Source organism: Pristis pectinata, chromosome 5 (genome assembly GCF_009764475.1).
Source record: "Pristis pectinata isolate sPriPec2 chromosome 5, sPriPec2.1.pri, whole genome shotgun sequence".
Taxonomy (NCBI): domain Eukaryota; kingdom Metazoa; phylum Chordata; class Chondrichthyes; order Rhinopristiformes; family Pristidae; genus Pristis; species Pristis pectinata.
The window spans coordinates 108,871,692-108,890,274 of NC_067409.1; the positions used below are offsets into that span (position 1 = coordinate 108,871,692).

At 41.2% G+C, this 18,583-nt stretch overlaps 1 long non-coding RNA gene across 1 annotated transcript in view; it reads left to right on the forward strand.

The window, feature by feature from the left end:
• LOC127570942 (uncharacterized) overlaps positions 1 to 18,583 on the forward strand; it is a 29,720-nt gene that overhangs the window by 5,729 nt on the left and 5,408 nt on the right. Inside the window, exons 3-4 of the long non-coding RNA XR_007956428.1 lie at positions 1,603 to 1,756; positions 6,393 to 6,524. This is a non-coding gene — a long non-coding RNA (uncharacterized LOC127570942). The remainder of the gene's footprint in view (positions 1 to 1,602; positions 1,757 to 6,392; positions 6,525 to 18,583) is intronic.

Genomic DNA, 18,583 nt, shown 5'->3' on the forward strand with positions numbered 1-18,583 from the left:
GTAGTAATTCAGCCAATCTGCTTTCAAAAACCATGACTAGGTATGAACATAGAACATAGAACATTACAGCACAGTACAGGCCCTTCGGCCCACGATATTGTGCCGACATTTTATCCTGCTCTAAGATCTATCTAACCCTTCCCTCCCACACAGCCCTCCATTTCTCTATCATTCATGTGGCTACCCAAGAGTCTCAAGTGTCCCTAATGTATCTGCCCCCACAACCTCTGCAGGCAGTGCGTTCCACGTACCCACCACTCTCTGTGTAAAAAAACTTACCCCTGACATCCCCCTTATACCTTCCTCCAATCACCTTAAAATTATGCCCCCTCGTGTTAGAATGAATGGTGATTGAAGGGGAATATAAGTTCATACATGAAAAGGAAGAAGCAGCTGGGTGATGACACTGTGCTCAGTGAACACTGTTTCTCAATTTCAGCAGAGGAAGGGAAATTAAGGGAGTAAAACTGAGAGAATTGGCCAAAACTGTTCAATTTGTGTGATGTGTATAATTACCTAGAATCAGAAAGTGCAAAGTGTTCCAAGCCACTTTCTTTGCTGATGTTTATAAGATATCTTTATTCGTCACATGTACCGTATATCGAAACACACAGTGAAATGCATCTTTTGCGTAGAGTGTTCTGGGGGCCACCCACCAGATACACTCCCATTCCAATGCTTCATCCCACCCTATCAGAAGAGTTGTTTATTCCCTTGTCTTGTATGTACTTACCAATTGTCTTTTTGAAAACATCCAAGCAAATTAGCTTAACCATATCCAGTGGTAGTGAGCTCCACACTCTTGCCACTGTTTGTGTCCAGAGGAAGCAAAGTCTGGTCTGGAAAACAGTAAATGAGCAATTGGAGCTTTTTGGGCAGGAATAGTTGGGGAATAGTTCAAACACATTCCCACAATAGGACATCCAAAGCTAAAACTCCCTGAATAACGAAGGATGTGGAGATTTTATAAAAGAAGGAAATGGGCATTTATATCAAATGTCAGGTACAAAATTTAGGAGAAAAACAATGGAATGGAGGAACTCAGCAGGCCAGGCAGCAACTGTGGAGAAAAACAGGCGGTCGAAGATGCTGCCTGGCCTACTGAGTTCCTCCAGCATCATTGTGTTGTTCATCTCGATTCCAGCATCTGCAGTCCTTTGTTTCTCTAACGACAGAATAGAGATTGTGCAGGGAGAATTGTAAAAGGGCTTCAAGAAGGACAAAGGGAGAGTGGTAAAAGTTCAATGGGTGCAGATGCCACCAGATCTGCTGAGTATTTCCAGCAATTCCTGTGTATTAGATTTCCAGCAACTGCCGTGTTCTGCGTCCCACACTCCCCACATTTTTCTCTCTCTACTGCCCTCATTCAGCTCCCTCCTGAGGACCAACCAACAATGATTAACAGACCTCACCTCTCTCTTAGGTGGCATTGTCAGCACTGGGTCAACTAGACAACCTTCGTCTCCATCCTGTCCTGCACATTCCCTTTATTGTCTCTGTCTCTCCCTGTCTGCAGTTTAAAATGCCCTTGTTTTTCACTTTTCCAGTTCTAATGAAAGGTCATTGTCCTGAAATGTTAAATCTATTTTTCTCACTTCACAGATACAGCTTGACCTGATCGTTATCTCCAACATTTTCTGTTTTCACAACACATCAATCCCATGTGGATTTATGTCCTGAATCCTCATCGCCATTGAGTCCAGGAATTCCAGTTCTAACAACTTTCAAGAAGCTCAATACCAGCCAGGATAGTACGGTATGCTTGATTGACACCCCATTCACCACCCTACACATTAATTTCCTGCAACATCAGGATACGATGGCTTCAATACAAACCATGCATGAAAACACAACTGTTACCTACTTGGGGTGTTCCAGCAGCACCTCTTGTATTCAAAACAGCTGTCTCCAAGGAGGACAAAGGTAGCAGACACCTGAGGAACTCCCTGTCAAACAGCATAGTGGGAGTATCTGCACCAGAATGGCAGCAGCTGTTCAAGGAAGTGGTTTACCACCTTCTCACAGACAATTAGGGATGGGCAATAAATGCCGGTATTGCTGGCAAAGCCCACGTCCCATAAGTTAACAAAAAAATTGAAAATGACAGAACAAATTGATGAAGAGTTAAGAAAGTGTATTTGATTTGGTTTTGAAAACAGGGCATTGAGTACAAAAATAGGAAAGTTGTACATAATCAAAGACCCAACCCACCCGGGACATTCCCTCTTCGCTCCTCTTCCATCAGGTAGAAGATACAGGAGCCTGAGGGCACGTACCAACAGGCTTAAGGACAGCTTCTACCCCACTGTGATAAGATTATTGAACAGTTCCCTTATACAATGAGATGGACTCTGACCTCAGGATCTATCTTGTTGTGACCTTGCACCTTATTGCACTGCACTTTCTCTGTAGCTGTGACACTTTACTCTGTACTGTTATTGTTTTTACCTGTACTATCTCAAGGCACTCTGTACTAACTCAACGTAACTGCACTGTGTAATGAATTGACCTGTACGATCGGTATGCAGGACAAGTTTTTCACTGTACCTCGGTACAAGTGACAATAATAAACCAATTCCAATAAATCTTCACAACTCACTGTTGGGCTTCAGCTGGAGTGTTGTGTAAAATACTGCGCAATGCACATTCAGATGGTTGTTCATACTTGGAGAGGATACAGAGGAAGTTTACAAGGATGATATCAGGAAAAAGAAAATTTAATTAATGTGGAAAGATTATAGAAGCTAGGATTGTCCTCCTTGCATTAATAAAGATGAAAGCCAGACCCAAACAGAGAGGAACTCTTTTATTTAGTCAGCAGAGATCAGAAGAACTAGAGGGGAACTTTGATTTTTCTCACATGAATGTTTGATAAGCTTGGGAATTTACTACCTGCAAACAGATTCCATAGGAATTTTACAAAGCGGTTCGGCTTGCTCTTGAAGATGATTCGTTTGCAGGATTATGGAGAAAAAGCTGGGATATGGGATTAAACAGGATGGACCTTTCACAGAGGAACAACGGACTGAATGGCTTTCGGCAGTGTGTATGATTCTGTGAATCTCTGATTCTAAATGGATGATAATGAACGTGTAAAGATGTGATATTATTTTCCTCCTTTTAATTCCTTGACATTTATCAGTGATGTAATAAAACTTTCCTAATGGTATCAACAATAGCCATCCAACTGAGATGTCAAAAAGTGTATGCATTCCACACAATCCCACCAGATGGAGCTCTGGTATTTTGAAGCATGTAGATATCTTTATTAGTCACATGTACATTGAAACACGGTGAAATGCATCTTTTTGCATAGTGTTCTGGCGGCAGCCCACAAGTGTCGTCATGCTTCCGGCACCAACACAGCATGCCCACAACTTCCTAACCCGTACGTCTTTTGGAATGTGGGAGGAAGCCGGAGCACCCGGAGGAAACCCATGCAGAAACGGGGAGAACGTACAAAACCCTTACAGACAGCGGCCGGAATTGAACCCGGGTCGCTGGCATTGTACAGCATTACGCTAACCTCTACACTACTGTGCATGTATTGAACATTCATATTCAATATATGAATATCCTTGATGTTTTCTGTTTGCCACCCCTATTTCCTATTGTCCAAATGTATGTACAATTTTTGACATTTGGAAACACCCATAAATAACACATAATAATGCAGCTGTTTAGATTATCTTTACACATGGAAAGTGGCTCAACGTGCCTCTTTGAAGGAGATGTTCGTATTATTCTTGCTCCCGCACTCTTTCCTCACAGAGCTGCAAATCTTTTCTCTTAAGTATCCATTCAATTCCCTTCTGAGAATTACCATTGCATTTGTTTCCACCAATGCATTCTTAAATCTATATAACCTTTTTACTGAAGCAACTGCCAATGGAAGTAGTTCATCAAATTTACTCCATTGAAACTCATTGTACTTCTGAAAACCTCTTTTTAATCTTTACATAAACTTTCTCTGCTCAAAGGAAAATTTAGGTTCTCTTGTTTCCTCAAGCAAATGAGGCCCCCATCCCGTGTATCATTCTGATCAGTCTCTTCCGCATCCTTTCCAAGTCTTAATATGCTAAAGTGCTATGCCCAAAATTTGATACATATTCTGATGTTGTCAAACCTGTAACCTATAAATGTTTAACATAACATTGTGGCATTCAAAAATTCACTTAATTAAACAGCTTTCTATCAAAAACCTGATAACTTGAAAGATTCTAACTCAGTCTTCCGTGTGGTAAATTGGTTTATTATTGTCACATGTACCGAGGTAGAGTGAAAAACTTGTCTTGCATACCATTTGTACAGATCAATTCATTGAGGTAGTACAAGATAAAACAATAACAGAATGCAGAATAAAGTGTTACGGCTACAGAGAAAGTGCAGTGCAGGTAGACAATAAGGTGCAAGGTCATAACGGTAGATTGTGAGGTCAAGAGTCCATCTTATTGTACTAGGGAACTGTTCAATAGACTTATAACAGTGGGATAGAAGCTGTCCTTGAGCCTGGTGGTAGGTGCTTTCAGGCTTTTGTATCTTCTGCCTGCAGGGAGAAGAGAGAATGTCGAGTGTGGGTGGGGTCTTTGATTATGTTAGCTGCTTTACCGAGGCAGTGAGAAGTGAAGACAGGATAGACTCATGTGTATGTGCATCATGCTGGGTGAGTGTAACTGGCATCATCCGTGCTATTTTCCTTCTCATGTGTACATGGTCTTTGAATGTAGCAAACGTTGGAATATTGAAGCAGGCCTACATTGAAGGTTGAAGCTTCTGCGTTACTTTAAAGGCCACTCCTTAGTGGGGTGGCAGCCACAGAATCCAGCAGTGAAGATTCTTCCAAAATAGATTCTTCCTTAAGATAAGTTTCTATTTTCTATTAAAAATCCTCCAGGATTTCTCCTATCCAATGCTTCCCCACACTTTCACTTAACCTGCACCACCAATCCCTTCCATTGCCCTTTCAGTGTCTTGCATGGCTCCTCAATTTGTTCCAGCCCTACATTTATCATTACCTATCATTCAATTTGTCAGTCACCTGATCATTCTCTCCCTGGTCCCACCCAAAACTTTCCCCCACCAATCCTTTCCCCCTCCTCCCATGATTTTCTATCCCCATACCTAAATTTAGTCCTGACCTCCACTGTTTTTTTTACCTCACCTCCCAATTTTTCCCAGATTCCCGAACCCAGACCTTGTCCAAAGTGAGATATCAGAAGCAGGCTTACCACATGGTTGGTGGTGAATGTGTATGTAAAGCTTAGGACTGGCTGAGGATCATGGGGCTAGAAATCCTTCATGTGTTGAAAAATATATTGTTCATCACTGATCTCTGCTTTCTGCTTCTCAGCTGATGTCACATCAATGTTGTCACTGCCCTGTTTAATTCTATCAGCTTCACAATTGAAAATCTTCTTGGAACATGCTTTTTTAACAAATGCCTTTTGGAAATCCATGTACATAAGATCAATAACACTGCCTTCATCAATTCTGCCTGTTGTGTAATCAAAGAATTGAATATCCTTTGTCAAATATGATTTAGTTTAACACAACTTGGTTGTCATTTTTTTTAAAGATATCTTTATTAGTCACATGTACATCGAAACACAGTGAAATGAATCTTTTTTTGTGTAGAGTGTTCTGGGGGCAGCCCGCAAGTGTCGCCGTGCTTCCGGTGCCAACATAGCACGCCCACAACTTCCTAAATTGTATGTCTTTGGAATGTGGGAGGAAACCGGAGCACCCGGAGGAAACCCACATAGAGGTGGGGAGAACGTACAAACTCCTTACAGACAGTGGCCGGAATTGAACCCAGGTCACTGGCGCTGTAATAGTGTTATGCTAGCCGCTACACTACCGTGCCTGCCCTTTTTTTTCAAGGGCACTGGAAGCCAACACTTGTTGATTGGGAGGGTGCCCAGAGTCTCTGAGTATAGGCAAAGGAAGAACATCCTGTTTCCATCAAGATGCCAGCAATGAATAAATACTCCGCAATGGCTGTGCATGTCAAAAGACAGATGTAGAGTAACTCTGACTTCAACAGAGAATAAAGTTCAACAACCTGACCCAAGAGAAAAAGGTAAGAATCCTTTTCTCAGAATGTCAGTTTTAACATAGCCATTCTGCAATACCAGCATCATTGAAAATACTTATCTCACCACTTCACATCCCTCTTCAGTTTGCTGTTATCGATATCTTGGGCAGAGGGAAAGTTAACGCTGTTGTAGAAGATGAGGCTGTAGGAATACGGTGCCTGAATAAACATTCATTTCCTTATTGCTCAACTTTCTCCCTTAGTCAGCCTTTGTTTAACCTAATCCGACATTGAGCAATCAGAGTTTTGCGATGATGCCTTTTCCTACTATTTATTTTTTTATATTCTGTTTTACTAGGATCTAATGAAGTCCGGTAGGAAGGAAGAAAGAAAAATCTGCAGCAGAAGACATGCTATTACTCACTCTTAACCTTGCAAGGGCAGTTCAGAAATTGGCAACCCTTTGTACCGCTTGATGCAGTGAGAACAGGTATGTAGGAACAAGGGCAAAAGGGAGCTCATTCCAGGATTCTCCTTAATGGTAGGGTAAAGCTTGTGTCTTGGCTCTGCTGTAGAGAACATAGATGGAGACTTCAAGAATCGAGCGTTCAAAAGTCAAGTCTGAGTTGAATACTGGGAATTAGTAAGTGTGCTAATCATAAGCCATGCAAATGATAGAGAATCTGTGAGCAACTTGTGTGTGGTATTTACACATGGTATTGAGATAATGCACTTAACATGTAGTACATGGTAACTTCTGTGCAGTCAGTAGACCAGGCTGCTATGGAGGACTTAGTGGTATATCATTGTACGGCCCCCTGGCTGTTGGGGAAGTCAGTGACATTGGCACCATAGGGGAGGGTGACGTCAAATCTGGCTCTACACCCTCATCCTGAATGGGTCTTGTGGCCACAGTCAGCAGGTCTGCCTCATTAGGTCTTAATTCCTATTTCGTTGGAGGGTCCCAGCAGCTTTCTGCATACCATGTCCACAAGGTGCTAAAGAGCAAATCCTAGAGCACTGGAGTCATTAAGAACGTGTAAGACAAGTGCCAGGAAGTTGCACTAGCATAAATGACTGAATTTCCCTTTTGAAATATTTGCTGTCCTGAATTGGTTTGGTGAATAACAGTTGTCTATGTCATGACTTTTTACTGCAAGCTACTTCCTTATCTTCAAGTTGACTTACTGCCAAGAGATGAGGTAAATTGTGGAACTGCTGGTGAAGGGAAAACACAATTTTTTCAGCTTTCCTTCCACTGCAGCTAGACCAATGGCTTTGGCTCTGCAGAGAGTAGGAATACCTATTGCAATGGGCCACAACGAGCTTGTACGGAACTCATCTCCAGACCCTGGAATAATCTCGAAAGGAGGCCTTAAGGCTTTGGTTTCTGGGCTCAGACTGGCAGAAGGAATTGATTGTATTCCATTCTCCATAGGCAAGTATTGAAAAGGTGATCTTTGTTCCCTGACAGACAGCCTCTGAACTAACTTGAGGTGAAAGAGAATGGAGATTATGGCATCCTGACAACTTCCAGCAAGACTAGCTCAGACCTGCCTGCCATTATCTACAAGCTAGATGGACAGTGATTGAAATGTCTTCCTCCTCTCTTAGCCTCTCCCACTGGAGCACATACGAAGCCCTGAATCAGAGATTGCCGGATTTGTGGGAAGTCCAGAGCCCTATTCTTGTGTGTGATGTTGTCCATGAGGAAAGATATGAAGTCATGGCTTTGGCAAAGAATATGTCAATCACCTGGTAAATACAGGTCTTTACAGGTTTTTGGGTAACTGATCCCGTGAAATAGGTTGTAGATCACGGACATTGACGGCAAGAATATATTTTTCTGTGGCAGCTGTCGATGTTGGATTCAGCGGCAGAGCTCTGTGATAGCCTTTGTGATAAGATGCGTATTACTGTGGGTTATTCCCACGTGAACCAGAGGGATGATGGTCTGGCCCCGTACATTCCTGCAGGCGTGGACTCCTGTGACCATCCTCCTCCTGACTGCGGACACTGCTCACTGTGGTCCAGCCTGCCCCACTTCCCAGCCAACTACTGTGATGCAAGCACCAAGCCCACGAAAATAAGTCCGAAGTTTGCCACTCGTCCGTGGATCAAAGCCACTAGCTAACTTGGCAAATTAACATTGGAAGCAATTACTGTCAGTTCTTACAATCAAAACACCAAAAAAACCCTCAAAAGCAGCGGACTGACAGTCCAAATAAAGCAACCAATGATTTGCCTGACAGCAGTTAATGGTTCCTTCAAGCTCGTCACGCCCATGATCTTTGTGATTGACACAGAATGGGTGAGTAGGAAGCCACAGCTATTGAAAAGGCCATGTGTGTCATGAAAGAAATGCAGAACACCGTTCAGCCTGCTTTGATAAGTGTCTGCCATTTTTAATTGGGCAATGCTGCACAACACAAGCAATCTCCAATTCAAAGTGGTGACAGGCAAATTCTGCATGCTGAGCAGGTTCAGGAGATTACCATTCAGCTTTCAGTGCCTTCGTAGTAATACCTTTTATTCTGGAGGCAAGGCAGGAACTTCCAAGTTAAAACCATTCTCCACCCCTTACTATTTTCTGACGACATTTTATGAAGTGTCATTGTCAAATTGTTTCACTGTGAAAGCTCTGCTACAATGTTGAAATAATTCCACAAAATATCCATCATTTGGTTGTAATCAGCACATTCTCAAACCCCTTTTCCACACAAAAATTGCTATGCCACTGGGTGCATTATACTCATTGTTATTGGGAATTGTTCAATGGCGTTTGTATTTAAGAAATGTTTACTTTTAAAACCAAAGTGAGAAAGAACAAGCAAACAGATATTAACTTTTCCTTCTGATCAATTTTTAAAAGTTAATACTTGTTAAACATATAAGATAAGATATCTTTATTAGTCACATGTACATTGAATCATACAGTGAAATGCATCTTTTGCGTAGACTGTTCTGGGGATAGCCCACAAGTGTCACCACGCTTCCGGCGCCAAGATAGCAGGCCCACAACTTCCTAACCCGTACGTCTTTGGAATGTGGGAGGAAACCGGAGCACCTGGAAGAAACCCACACAGACACTGGGAGAACGTACAAACTCCTTATGGACAGCGGCCGGAATTGAACCCGGGTCGCTGGCGCTGTAATAGCGTTACGTTATTCGCTACACTACCGTGCCTACCGTACACTACCACTACACTACGTATCCAGTAATACCCTGAATATGTTGCTGAAAGGGAACACTTAAAAAACCATCTCACTAAACAAGTGAAACAAAGGACTGCAGATGTTGGAATCTAGATGAAAAACGCTGTGATGCTGGAGGAACTCAGCAGGTCAGGCAGCATCCGTGGAGGACCAGAAGTTTTTCCTGGAGTGACCATCAAAATTTCCAAAGAATATATCTTATCACAAATAGCAATAAGAGTAAGTATGCTTAAAATGTTTATACAATGCAGATGGTGCCTCATCAGTATTTCTATTGCAAAGGATTATCAGTAGTCAGTGATAATTATTGATAATCAGATATGCATGAGGATAAATTACAGTCTTCTGTCTTCAAATTAATGCCATAGATAATTTATACAACATAGAATAACAAGCTTTGCATCCATCGAAGCAAGTTTTCTCGGGTTGAACAGAATAATATTTTCTGGCAAATCAAATAGTAAATTCAAGGTTTCAGGGAATAAAACACTGTTCCACTATCACCTGGATTTTACTGAGTTGGCCAATGCTCATTACTGAATGGCTTCAACGTTATACATAAGTTTGAATGATTTTCCCTCCCTAAGCAATGGTGGGTTGAATCTCATTGTGATGCTTCACCTGCTAGCTCAGCTTTCATCAACTAATTCAGCTCAGGTTAAAAATGGACCATGGACCTTACAGCCAAGAAGGATTTGTGATATATTTAACATATCTCATAACACTTGGTTACCTTGGCACCTGGGAGACCTCAGGGTGGAAATTCCTTTGTATGTAATATTTACACTTCAGTTTGAAAATGATATATGTGTGGGTGGGTATGTGTGTGTGTGTGTAGGTATGCATGTGTGTATGTGTGTGTGTATGTGCAAGTATATGTGTTTCTGTATGTGACTGTGGGGGTATGTATGTGTCTGTGTGTGGGTATGTATGTGTGAGTGTATGTGTTTGTGTCTGTGTGTGTGTGTGGGGTGTATGTATCAGGTGTGTGAGTGTGTGTGTCTGTGTGTGGGCGGTGTATGTGTGTATCTGTCTGTCTGTCTGTCTGTGTATGTGCTACTTTCACTTCATTATTAACTTGTTTATTTAAAACTAGTTAACTTATTTATTTAATAAGCTTATTCGTTATGTAGTAATTTAACATTTGATTATTTGTCACAAGCACATTAATCAGCATAGAGAAATTTTAATGCCCGAGTGTTTCAAAGATTTTATTTTTACACTCGAATAATTTACATTGTTAATAATAATGAATATTATAAAATGAATTGTGTTTTGCTTTAAAAACTTTATTAGAAGAGATGCATTAAAATATATACATGTAAAATAATTACATTGTTTTTCAAGTATATATTTTAATGAACTCATTCTGTAAATGCGTTTTAGTGATTCACAGTACAGCAGATATGAAACAATGCTGTCTCTTGAAGCAGCATTTCTGAAATTAAGTTTTTGGAATAATTCCAAGAAGTCAGCCTGTCCTACAAATTGACTTGTTAATGCAGCAGCGGTTATCCAGAACAATCTGCAGCTATACATTACTTAAAGGCAAATGGTGTTAGAACATATATCTGAAACAGAAGGTTATAAGTTTATGCTTCAATTTGGATTTAAGTATATGATCTATAATGACACATCATTGCAGTACTGAAGGATTATTATTCATGGCCAGAAAAATCAAACTGACATCATGTTCTTTTTTCTGTTTCACTCATCCTGTGAATGTTAAAGATCCAATATCATTATTTCATAAACAGCAGGGAGCTATCTAGGTGCCCTAGCTGGCTCTCTCAACAAATGCACCAATATCAATTAACTGTCCATGAATCTTATCCTGGTTGTAGGCCATCAGCATGTGCAACATAACTGCTTCATGAATTAATTAACAACAAAATGCCTTGGGATGTTTCTGAGTGTAATCACCAGAAGAAATATAAATGAAAATGTGTATTTTCCTTCCACATTATCCTAATACAACTTGTCAACCCAGCTTCATGATATATGGGTGACAAGGGTAAGGTTGTTGCGTCCATGAATTACATAATTCTGGATGATATAACTTCATGTGATGTTCTATTTATAATGGTGCCACTTCTGTTTATCATATATATATATGTGATGTGGATCTAGGCCCAGAGGAAATCTGCAGATTCTATGTATGCTCACAGTTTTCCAAATGTGAACACATCAATTATCCAGAAAAAAATTGTGAAATCTTTATTCAACTAAAAATCTACAGGAATTAAGTTGTTTTCTAATAATTAATTAGCTTTATTGAGAGTGTCGCAGCGAGTAGAATCTTTTAGAGATTGGTTATCAGAAGAGCTCATTTTATATCTTTCCCACCTTTACAAATGGATAGGTTTCACGTTGCAACATGCATTATGATGCATTTATAATAATACTGATCTGTGGCTCCTTAAGATATTTTTCATTGATTCAGTCTCTTTAAATACACAAGTAAAACTGAAGAATGATCAGCTGGAAGAGAGTAATTTTAAAGTAAATGAAGATAAATGGAGCAATAGACAGAAATTATATATTGCAGGTAAAAGGAAAACTACTAGAGTACAAAAAGCAGAGGAGCAAACCAAGAGTTCCAATGATCAATGGTAATACTCCATTAAGATAAGATAAGGTATCTTTATTAGTCACATGTACATCGAAACACACAGTGAAATACATCTTTTTGCGTAGAGTGTTCTGGGGGCAGCCCGCAAGTGTCGCCACGCTTCCGGCGCCAACATAGCACGCCTACAACTTCCTAACCCGTACATGGGAGGAAACTGGAGCACCTGGAGGAAACCCACACAGACACGGGGAGAACATACAAACTCCTTACAGACAGTGGCCGGATTTGAACCCAGGTCACTGGCGCTGTAATAGTGTTACGCTAACTGCTACAGTGGTGCTGGACTGGTGGATTTTCTAGAATATAACATTTGTTTTTAGTAATATAATACACTGGTAATACAATGATAGAGAAATGGAGGGCTATGTGGGAGGGAAGGGTTAGATAGATCTTAGGGCAGGATAAAATGTCAGCACAACATTGTGGACCGAAGGGCCTGTACTGTGCTGTAATGTTCTATGTTTTAATACACATTTAGTTCACTTTTTCTTCAAGATGTTACACAGTAACATTGCAATGGATCAGGTAACTTTCAAGGGAATACGGCCAATGGAACCAGGTGAGTTTAAAAGTAGTACAGGAACCTGGGGCCTGGCAGGTAGATGGGGATCACAGGAATTGGGGATCCGGTGAGCAGATGGGGAATACGGCAACCATCACCTGGTAAAGCAGATCTTGAAGCATCAGGATTTCTGAATAGGCAGATGACAGGTTATTGAAGTTTTACTGGATGTATTCAGGCTCCAAACCGAGCCCATTCCTAAAATCAATCAGGATTGAAGTCTTTTGATGGCTTCTCCACCTGCAAAAGAGTCATTGCTCTGTGGGGCATTGAACATTCCTGCTGATCGCAAGGAATAGTGGTAATATTGGTGGAAAGCAAGGAGTTATGGCAGACGAAGTACACCTCCCTGATATCAGTTGCTTGTGACTAAATGCGTGGATGTAATGGGAATCTTCTTCACAAGATTTTCCATGTTTTTCTGCTGCTATGTCTGTGACTTTTGATGATACATTGGAAGAAGATACAGCCTTGTTTTAACCACTTATAACTTTAACACTCCAATTTCCCAGAAAAATAGGGGTCTTTTACTGAAAACATTTGTTTAAATCTGTACAAATAGCACAGCGGTTAGCGTAACACTATTACAACGCCAACAACCCGGGTTCAATTCCGGCCGCTGTCTGTAAGGAGTTTGTACATTCTCCCCATAACTGCTTGGGTTTCCTTCGGGTGCTCTGGTTTCCTCCCACAGTCCAAAGACGCACGGGTCAGGAAGTTGTGGGCATTCTATGTTGGCGCCAGATGCTGTACAAATAGCATAGCGGTTAGCGTAATGCTACTACAGCGCCAACAACCCGGGTTCAATTCCCACCACTGCCTGTAAGGAGTTTGTACGTTCTCCCCATGACTGCATGGGTTTCCTTTGGGTGCTTCAGTTTCCCCCCACATTCCAAAGACGTACAGGTTAGGAAGTTGTGGGCATGCTATGTTGGCGCCGGAAGCGTTGTGACACTTGCGGGCTGCCCCCAGAATACTCTACACAAAAGATGCATTTCACTGTGTGTTTCGATGTACATGTGACTAATAAAGAAATCTTATATTTGTTTCAATTAAGATGGTGGGCAAAATTAGCCTGTATAGTTCTGATTCATAATTTTACAAGTCCATTCAAATTGCTTAATGAAATACATCGCAGTTCTGTAGTCCGCAATTTGTTGTCACAATAACAACCTGGATGGTTGAACATGTAAGGGCAAAAATGACCAACACCTTGGACTAGAGTGTAACTAAATTCAAAAATCCAAAAGTTGCTTTCCAACTTCTACCACTTTGCTATTAGCTTTGCTAAGGTGACATTTCTGGCAGATGATGAGATATTTGCGCAGTAGATACTAACTAACTCAACATTTAGGCATGTTCAATAAATCTTTGATTAACTGGGAGAGATTCTTTAAATAAGATGGTAACTCAAATTTATTGACCATGCATGATGGCAATGAAAATTAACTAACTTAAAATGTCATTAAACTAACTATTTTCCATTTCTTTTTTTCTCTATCTGAATCCACCCTTTCATAATCTTTCCCTTTCTCTTTTGACATTAAATTCACTCACTCTACAGCAAGGCATCGACTCTTGATGAAGGGAGAATTGGGATTACGATATCATGGTCAGCTGAGTTATTCATGGACATCCTTACCTCCTCCTCTCCCTCTGATTCTGGTTTCTGCTTCTCCTCCCTTCCCTCCTCCTTCTCTGCAGCCGTTCACTTTATAACCAATCGTATAGCTTGAGCATATCACAGTAGTTGGCATATATTAGATCATGATGAGTGCTCTGAAGCAAGTTGTAAAATCACATTATTGTCTAAAGCCTGCCATAGGTCTGCTCTATCAATTTGTAGGGGGCAAGATGGTATTTGCTGTTGTGTGTGTGCGTGTTCATGTGTCTTTGAGTGTGTGTGTGTGTGTCTGTGTGTGCACGCGTGCGTGTGTGTTTGAGTGTGTGTGTGTGTGTCTGTGTGTGTGCGCGTGTGCGTGTGTGTTTGAGTGTGTGTGTGTCTGTGTGTGTGTGCGCGCGTGCATGCATGTGTGCTTCAAAGCAGAGTCAAGTGCCATTCCCTCAATAGCGAGCCCATGTCACTGAGTGGACACCCTTTGGTTTGGCAGAGCCCATGTCACCCAGGGAGTGTCTCGTGTCTCCCTTTGGTTTGGCCTGGTGACTCAGATGCAGATGCTGCAGAATGAAGGCATCGTGACTACTGGCTCAACGTTGGGCGTTGACTTTCTCTGTATGATCTTACGGCAGCTGAACATGGAGGGAGCAGAATTCCTTTTGGTTACCGTACATCTCCAAGTTGGCACGTTTCTCCCGCAAGTAGCGTCGCACACTGAACCATGGGGTTGTCGACAATCTTCATGGCTTCAGGTAGATTCTTCAGGGTGCTTCCTAGCCAGTCCACATGCTACCTTCTGCCAAGGGAAAATTCAGTGTGCTTAACTCTTTTGAGATGGTGGATCTCAGTGACCTGTCTTTCATGGTAAAATGGGAGATGTTGCAAATATCTTCTGTTCCAGGGTACAAAAACTTGACAAGTGGACCGCTGGCCAAATGATCCTCGCCCTGATTTGGATTGAGAATTGGTTAATGGATGGAAAGCGAAGAGCTGGAATAAAAGGATACTTCCCAGGATGGGCTGGCTGTGACTAATGGGGTACCAGAAGCGTAGATGCTTGCGCTCCAGCTATTTGTGATCTACGTCAATAATTTGGCTGAGGGGACACAACGTCAGATTTCACAGTTTGCCGATGCTAAGCTAGGAGGCATTGTACAGATGAAGATGCAAAGGGGCTCCAAGGGTACACAGGGAAGCTAATGGCAGATGGAATCTAATGTGGAAAAATCTGAGGTCATTCACCATGGCAAACATAACGGAAAAGCAGACTGTTTGTTAAGCAGTGAAAGAGTGGGCAGTTTTGATGCTCAAAGGTACACAGGTCACCAAAGGCAAACTAGCAGCATGTAGCAAATCATTAGGAGGGAAAATGGTTTGCTCGGTTTTATTAAAAGAGGCATTGGTTAGAAGAATAAGGAAGTCTGATTGCCATTGTAAAGGGCCTTGGTGAAATTGTCATGGAGTATTGTGTACAGTTTTGATCTCCTTACCCAGGAATGTAGCAAAGGTTCACTAGAAGGGTGTATTAGCTGCATGAGGAGGGATTGAATAAACCAGGACTGTATTTTCTAGATTTTAGAAGGATGAGAGGAGATCTTATCAAAATTCATAACATTCTTAAAGTGTGTGACAAGCTAGATGCAGGGACAATGCAATGTACAGTAAATGTGTGCATTCACAATGGTCACCACCCTGAACTGGCTCAACGCCATTATATCCACACAGTGGTGCGACGCAGCCAAATTTTCTGGCCAATGTTTAACAGAAACATGGTTAATTCAAACTACTTAGAAACTACATTAGCATTTTGTTTTGACTGGATATAAGGCAGATCTGGATAATGGAAAGTCTCTTCCATAAAATCCTGTACATATTCTTCATTTAGTTAATTGTTTTGACATAGAGTAGACATGAAAATGCATTTGAGAATGCACTCAAACAGCTCCCTTAATACTCCTTAATGTGTGCCTGGTAGTTGTCATTTTGAGTACTGTATGGCAGATACTTGATCATGATACATTTTGTCTACTTATATGATTAAAATGCCCAACAAAATCTCTTACTAATTTGTTATATCAAAAGAATGCTCATAGTTAATTGGGAATCAATGAATATGGAAAGTAGTCTGTGGAGGTGCTGAAATAATAGTTTCCTTGTTGGCTTTTATTTGCCTTTATCCTCATGGCCAGATTATTAATAATTACCTTAATCACCATGGCAGCATAATGATAGACTTAGTGTATTGACTTAAGGTGCACTTTCTGCAAGTTTTATGAATCCACTTCCTGCATCGACAGCTGGGAATGTTAAGCAAATATTTAACCATTATAAAATAATGTTTCTTTGTGGGTTGAGTTCCTTAAAAACTGTCATTAGCCTGAAGCATTAACATATATTCTGTCAGCAACTAAAGGTCTTAAGTATCAGTTTTGAACCAACTTGTAACAGCTTGTCATTCACAAAATATCAAAATGGGGTACTGAGTTTACTGTGGCTACTGGAATGTTCTTGAGAGAAAGGTGAAGAATCCTTTGGAAGATCCAAACCTGAAGGACAAAAGCTTTCTAAGGAAGATTACTTATCCCTTTGCAAGCCAGAATCCTGAACAAAAAAGAGTTGTTTGCTTATAAATTAAACTACGCAAAGAACTTTTATGAAGATTTAACTTAGTATCCATAGATCTCACACACTGCATAACTGTGATTAAACTGATGGTGTCTTAAACCACATTGAAAGGCATGTGTCTTCTTGTGGCACTCCTTTTTTGCAACTCCTACAACTCTCAGTGAGATCATTTATTTTTTATGTCGGTAGAGATCAAGCTCTGTCTCTCTCAAGCCATCTACCCTATATGTCTATCTTTCTAGAAGAGATCAAATAGGGCAGAACTCTTGCATTTGAAGGTTTCATAGCAACTTTCAGTAAATCTGGCAATGTGTTTTTTTGCACCTGATCACTGACAATCTGGACATTCAGAAACTGATAACCCTTTTTGTTAAGTAGATTGAGGAGCTATGTGAAAAAGATTTCAATCCTGCTTTTGCCCAAAGCTGTGGAGTGGAGTTTAAAATTGTGCCAAATACAGTTTTCAGGCTCACCTTGATTTACCATCACATTGACACTTATCCCTTGCTGTAAAACACAGTATTGCAGAAACCTTTTACATTAGTGGCATTGCCTTTAATGTCTTATAAATTTAAACCCTCAAAACTCTTTGACAAGAAATTCTTCTGCCTAAACATATGTGTTGAATTTGTGCTAATTGGTGATCCCACACCAGTTTCAGCTGGAGCTACTATTGTCCTTTTGCTGATTACTTTATTGCATTCCTTGTGCAACAGCATGTCCATATTTTAGGATAAGGCATACTATTTTCAGATTTTCTTATAAATTGTTAAATTGGTTCATTACTGTCACATGTACTGAGGTACAGTGAAAAACTTGTCTTGCATACTGTTCATACAGATCAATTCATTACAAAATGCATTGAGGTAGTACAAGGTAAAGCAATAACAGAATGGAGAATAAAGTGTTACAGTTACAGAGAAAGTGCAGTGCAGGCAGACAATAAGGTGCAAGGCTGTAACGAGGGAGATTGTAGCATAACGCTATTACAGCGCCAGAGACCCAGGTTCAATTCCGGCCGATGTCTGTAAGGAGTTTGTACGTTCTCCCCGTGTCTGCAGAGGTTTCCTCCGGGTGCTCTGGTTTCCTCCCACATTCCAAAGACGTACAGGTTAGGAAGTTGTGGGCATGCTATGTTGACGCTGGAAGCGTGGCAACCCTTGCGGGCTGCCCCCAGAACACTCTACACAAAAGATGCATTTCACTGTGTGTTTCAATGTACATGTGACAAATAAAGAAATCTTATCTGATCTTATCATATCGTACTAGGGAACCAGTCAATAGCCTTATAACAGTCGGATAGAAGCTGTCCTTGAGCCTGGTGGTACGTGCTTTCAGGCTTTTGTACCTTCTCCCCAATGGGAGGGGGGAGAAGAGAGAATGTCCAGGGTGGGTGGGGTCTTTGATTATGTTGGCTGCTTTACCAAGGTGGTGAGAAGTGTAGACAGAGTCCATGAAGGGGAGGCTGGTTTCCGTGATGCACTGAGCTGTGTCCACAACTCTTTGTAGTTTCTTGCGGTCACGGGCAGAGCAGTTGCCATACCAAGCCGTGATGCATCTGGATAGGATGCTTCCTATGGTGCATCAATAAAAATTGGTGAGGGTCAAAGGGGACATGGAACCATAGAATGATAGATGACCCAATATACCACAGCAGGAAGCCACGAGGCCCACTGCATCTATGCTAGTTCTCAGAGCAATCCAATTAACACACATGTACTCCTGTAGTCGGTTCTTTCTCAGGTGTTCAACTAGCCTCAATTCTTCTGCCACCCACTTACACTCAGGATAATTTAGATTAGCCAATTAATCTAATGACCAATACATTTTTGGGATGCATAAGGAAACCAGAACAGCAGGGGGAAGCCCATACAGTCACTTGGGGAAATGTGCACA